We start from the raw sequence: 6565 nt of genomic DNA on the forward strand, positions 1-6565 counted from the left end.
CCCAAAAAGGATAGCTGTAAATCAGTACCATGGACAGTGAGCTGTGAGGGGAATGTCTGGGTCTGGCGGCTGGCACCGGATCACACTCCTGCCTTCTCCCACTTTTAACCCTCCAAGGAGAGGGGAGAGACCTTTGCCCCTGGTGAGTTAAGGGTTAGAGCATCCTGCTGTAGCAGAATTTTGGTCCCACACCCCAAAGAACAACAGGGGCATAGGGACATTCAGAGATGCCTAAATTATGAACCAATCTGAATAGATTAAGAGAATAATTTAATATTTCCAGCACTAAGCGGGCAGGCAGATTCTAGAGATTCCTTTGGCCTTTGGATGCATAAACACATAAAAATAAAAATAGAAAACTATAAAAATAAAAAAATCAAGTCCAAAGCTTCCATTAAAATACAGAAGTTGGACTTTTAGGACCAAAACTTCTTTATTGTAGGCAGCTTTTTAACATGTGATGCACTGGGATTTTTCAGACTGAGAGGCTTGGCCTAGACCCTGCACAGAGCATCGCTGAGATGAATTGTGCTTCACCCTGAATATTATAATTCATACTGTGTGATACCCATCTTCATCTGTGCACATCACGAGTGTAGCCAGCAAAGCAGATATAAAGTGGCAAGCTTATGTACTAAAGCTACACAACATAAGCATTCCAAGCATGTGTAGCTAAACCTCAAACATTTGATAGCTTTTAATATTTGGCTCAGCAGAGGTAAACAGAATAAAAGTACCTTGTTTATCATAGTACCTGCTTGAATGCATAACAAATGGCAAAAGAATGTTCTGCTCTCCTAGATAACTTCTCTGAACAATTGTCCTTTGTCAGACATTGTTACAGAAAAAAAAGAAAAGAAAAGGAAAGAAAAGGAGAGAAAAGAAAAAAGAAAGAAAGAAAAGAAAAGAAAAGAAAAGAAAAGAAAAGAAAAGAAAAGAAAAGAAAAGAAGAAATGAGAAGGGAAGATGAAAAAAAGGAGCAAGGAAGAAGTAAAGGAAGGAATGGGGAGAGACAGAGAAGGAGAAGGTAACCTACAATTTGCAGTTCTGAGTCTCACCTTTCAAAACTGGTAATGATCCATGTACAAGGCTGACAACTTTTGCTGACATCCTTCGTGGATTTGAAAAGTTCAGTTTGCATAATATAGAAAACCATGTGCTGGCTTGCGCTTTCTTTAGATGCTATTTTAATGCATCAGAGGAGAAGGAAATGGATAGGATAGATAGTTCCATAATTTTCTCTGTTCACACTGTGAAAGCAGATGGAGTTTTGCACCCATTAAGAACAATTCTTCAACTCCAATAAGCCATTAACCCTTTCATGGTTGCACAACACAATTTCTGTGTAGCAGTTACAGAATTTGTGGCTTAAGCAGTATCCCACTGATGGTGTTTTTATATAAAACTCTTGAAATTCTTCGGTGTGGAACACACTTCATATAATCACAGATTACGAATAAAGTATTTTAATTAGAGTCAAACTTCTCAGTTCCTTCCTGCACCTGCCTCAGTCTCAAGCAACGTTGCACTTCCAGGATGGTTTTACAGACCACGTGAATAAAACTGTTTGTATTATGCATAATGCAGACAAAATCAATAAAAGATATTATATGAAGTTACTGTGAGTATGACAGGCTTCTGCTTCTGCTACACAGCCATGTGCTGACTAAATCACAGGAAATCTAAACCTTCTCCTTTGCTAATGGGAGATGGAAATTCCCACCTGCTCTCTGAGTCCCCCTTCAGAGCTGGCAAAGCATGGGAAAGCAGATTTCTATCTAGCTAAGCAAGTGTCCTGTCTATAAGCTCCCTCAAATTATGTTATGATCAAAGGTAGCTACAGCTGGCCTCTAGCCCAGCCTCTCCCAGGGACTTTAACTTGCTCTGTCACCTGGGAGCACAGCTCTTGAAAGAACTCTGGAAGCAATCTTCTGATAGTGGATACCACTACTAGCAGTCTATAGTCCAAGGGTGTGTCCTCAGCCAGATTCAGCTTCTTCAGCAATCTTCAGAGCGAATCTCCCCTAAATACATCTTGACTCTTCCTCCTCATTCACATGACAAATGCAAAGCTGTCTCTGATTTTAAACCAATGGAGTGTTTTCCCGACAAGGAGATAGTGTTAACTTCAACGTAAAAATACTGAAAGAAAACAGTAATAATGATTATTGCTATCAGCTGCATTATGTAGGTCCTTAGCAAAATTAGAAAGGTGTTTTAGGTTAGCAAAGCAAGTGAAAATAAAAACCTTTTGAGAAACCGGTGGCAGACAACATTAATGGAGGATGTGAACTAATTAGCAGCGGATCAGAGCTACAGGAAATATCACTCATTTTACTCTTAAGAATAGTTGAGCTTTTTCAGTGTGATTACCCAATGTTGAGAGCCACATCCTGCAGGAATCCATTTGTAAATAAAATACATACACTTTTCCTACATAAATAAAATGACATCACTTGATTATGGTTGCAAATTATATAGAACTTTTCCCAAGATACATGCTCCTCTAAGATAAAACTCCACATCGCAGCGGGACTGCACAATTCATTGCCAACATTATATTGCATTCTTTCTTAATTGTGAAAATAGCTACAGATTTATTAGAATGAGGAACTGGTTTGGTTGTTTTTTTTCATGTTTTTTTTTTTTTTTTTTTTCCCCCTCTGGCTACTAAGACTTCAAAGGACAGAAATAGAAAAGATGGTTTTGTAGCTATTTATTACTACAAATGTAAAAGGGAAATATTGCTTTGTAATTTTGATTATAGCCAAGACAGCATTGAAACTAAATTAGCAATACTCATAAATGCAAAAAGTACCATAAAATAATTAGATGGTTTGAATTTGGTTAACATTTTAGCATTTGCAGGTGATAATGCCACCACTAAGCTCAGGAGGAACCACTCCACATAGAGATTAATGAGAAAGGAGATCTGACTTCAGCTAAGTTCATCTACAGAATCACTGAACAAAGTACAGTTATGAGAAATTGTGTAATACAGATTCTATTTCCTGATATGTAATATAAATCTTCCTCACATAAAGTAGTCACATCTCAGCTAGTCCCAGAGGACATGGTGGCCAATTGATCATTGCTCTCCATACAGGTTGCTTTTTTGTCTCTTTTGGATACCTAAAGCTGTCCCTTATTCAAACTTTAGTTATTTTTTAGTCTAACTGAGCTGCATCTATATTTTTTATGGGCATAATGTCAATGGCCAGTTGTGGGTAGAGAAAATGTGTACAGCACACTGTGTGTGAGTGTGATTGTCCATGCTACTAACGTCATTATCTGGGTATGGTGGCAGTAACATTTTTTGAAATCCAGTAGTCTGAAGCATCTGGGAAAACTGCCATAAATACGTGGGTAAACCCATGTACGTTTAAAGCAAAGTGTAAGTACATAACTGGTAGAGAAAATCTCTCAATAGGATGTCTGGCTGGTGGGTTTTTCAACAGTTGGTCATTTTGCATTGATAAATCACCTCAGGAATTTTGTTTCTTTGGGTTTTTTTTAGTGGTGGTGAAGTTTTTTTTAACCATACAGTAAACATTTTCTAAACATTTATCTTTTTTTTTTTTTTTTGGTCATATTATTGACACTTTTTGGTAAAACCACACCCCATGGGGGTGCCCACAGAGGTGGGATCTGTGTAGATCCACCACTGAACCAATAACATAGGCAAATATAGCAGGTAAGTTTGGCTAAGGCCCCAGCAATTCTGTCTGCAATGCAATAATTTCTTTAGACCTCAAATTTCTGTTCACAAATGACAAAATGAAAACGTTCTTTCTTCTTTTTGGATAAATATCTCAATCTGTTTCTGATCCAAAGATATTGACTTTAAACTTGCTGACCAGTTAAGAGGCAGTTAAGAAGTCTTCATTTTTCATTTACCTTAACTAAATCAATCTTTTTTTTTTTTAATTTCATTTTTTTTTAATTGTTGATCATTTATCAAATGAATCCTAAACTTGTCCCCAGTGTGATCACAACCCACAGGACATTCCTGTTATTATCAGATTTTATTATAGTGTTTCCTTATATGTGAACTAAATCAGAAAATAAATAAATCTACTGGACTGAAGTTAATCCAAGGTAACTCACGGGATACATGCTGCCAAATTTATAGCAAGCAACCACTGCTTTAGGAGTGCAGACTTTGCATGGAGATGCATGCCCACACTGTACTCTTTTCTTGTAGGTCATAGCTCCCTAATTTTGGGGGAGGATTTATTGGAACGAAAGCCTTTCCAAAACCAAGATATATTCTTTTATTGCTTCTCAACCACTCAGAGCCACTGAGTCTTCACAGAAGGAAATTTACTTCTTTGACATGGCTTGCTCTTGACAAATTAGTGCTGGTTGTTTCTTATCAAGTTATTATTCTCTAAATATTTAACATTAATTATTTAATTATATGTTTTGGTAGCTTTGTTGATATCAGAGTGAATTTGACATATTAGATTGATCTTTCTTTACTCCCAGTAGACCTCATCAACTACTATAAGGTCTCACAAACAAATGATAATTATTCAGAAATTGTTTCACATAAATTCCGTATGTACTTAAAAAGGCAAATTTAATCAGTTGTCACTGATCTGAGCACACCTTAACTATCTAAATATTATTTCAATCATTCTTTAATCTAAATTTCAGGCTATTGAGCATCAGGTCACAATTGGCCTTTTGCATCAAAATTAAAACAAAAGTAAAATGACTGAAAATTTCATCTTCTCAGTGTCATCACTAATTGCTCCTCTTTCCATGTGATTATGTCCCATGCTTTCTTTAGATTCCTTCCAATGTGTTAAGCAATTTTTTGTCTTATGTTCTTTGCTACTTGTAATGTATTTTGAATATTGGTTGGGAAATATTTGGAGTAGGCAGGTGCCAGTAAGCAGGTAGCTAACAGTGAGTACTCCAAGCCCATGGCTTCTGCTTACCTTGCTGGCTCTGTGCACGTCAGACAGAAGAATTGTGGAGCCATCAGAGACCTAAACTCCTGGACACTGCGAAAGCCAAGGGAGTCCAAAGCCTTAAGGAAATATTGAGGATGCACCTAAGTCTCATGTAGGAGCTTTAAATGCATACAGGTGTGAAATGGATGCGATTTGTCACCAATTTTTCAAAGGAAACAGGAAGTACTTCAGCTCAGTTTACCTGAAAATCGAAATTACACTCTCTAAAGTTTAGGGAGTCTTTTCAATATTTTACATGAAGTTCTACCCATTTTGCTTAGTTTTGTTTTGTTTCTTTTTATTTCACATATAGCAACCATATTGCTTAAGCTATGACTTTGAGAGTTCCTTCCTCATTGGGACAACCATGCTAAAGGAATTTTGCTAAAAATAAAATAGAAGAAACATTCTCAGAATGAAGCTACACATGGGGCTTTTCCCTGCTTCACATTTTTCTTCAGAATGTACATAATTTTCTAATTAATTATTTGAGAGAATGTTGGAAGTTCTTTAAAGCAGGTGAGCAAAAACATATGTCCTGGTTTTAGCTGGGACAGAGTTGATTTTTCCTTCATCATGTCTGGTACTATGCTATGTTGTGGCTCCAGGAGAAAAACAATGTTGATAATGCAACCAATGTTGCTGATCAGGGCTGCACAGAGCCAGGGACATTTCAGCTTCTTGTACTGTCTTGAGAGGGGGCACAAGGAGCTGGGACTGAACCAGGATAGCTGACCTAAACTGGCCAAAGGGCTATTATATATCATATGACATCATGCCAAAAAAAAACCACTTGAAATATGGTGGGGAATTGGCCAGGCAAGCAGCTGCTGCTCAGGGACTGGCTGGGCATTGGTCAACATGTGGGGAACAATTGCTTCTGAATCACTTGTTCATTACTATTATCTTATTTTCCCTTTCCTTTTCTATCTTAGGAAATAGTTTTTATCTCAGCCCTCTGATTCTAGTTGGTGTTAGTTTTCATTTTTTCCTTTCTAATCTCTGGCCATTGCCACTGGGAGTGGGGGGTGAGTGAACAACTGCGTGCTTCTAAGCTGCCTGCCAGGTTAAACCACAACAACTTAAAAGTAATATAGAAGCAGGAAAGCAGCAATTTTGTTCATTTTATTTTTGAGAAGTTGCAACATTTATCCATGCTTTGCTGGCTTTGTGGAGCCCTGATGAAGTGCCTCCAATAAGCAAGCAATGGCATCTAAATAATTTAAGGGAACATTCACAGCATTATAATGACTACTAACCCATCTGAAGAGTAAAGGTCAGTAAATCTATTAGGGTTCTTGTGCTTTGCCTTGCTGATATTTCCAATTCTGTTAGCTCATTTCCCTCTTATTTTTAAGAAAGGCTGTACAATTTGACCTTGAATTGATTAGTGGCTTATACCTTTAATTGTACTGCAAGCAGCAGTTATAAAAACACAAGAAAGACGAGACTACATAAACATTGACAAACTTTTTTAGTTCAGTTTTAATTAGCATTTCCTCGGCTAATTGTGGTCCAGTAGACTATGCAACATCACACAATCAGCTATAATTGTATTCACATCAGAAATTGTTTAACAGGTTTGTGACCCATTAATAAATTAA

Source organism: Gallus gallus, chromosome 1 (genome assembly GCF_016699485.2).
Source record: "Gallus gallus isolate bGalGal1 chromosome 1, bGalGal1.mat.broiler.GRCg7b, whole genome shotgun sequence".
NCBI lineage: Eukaryota > Metazoa > Chordata > Aves > Galliformes > Phasianidae > Gallus > Gallus gallus.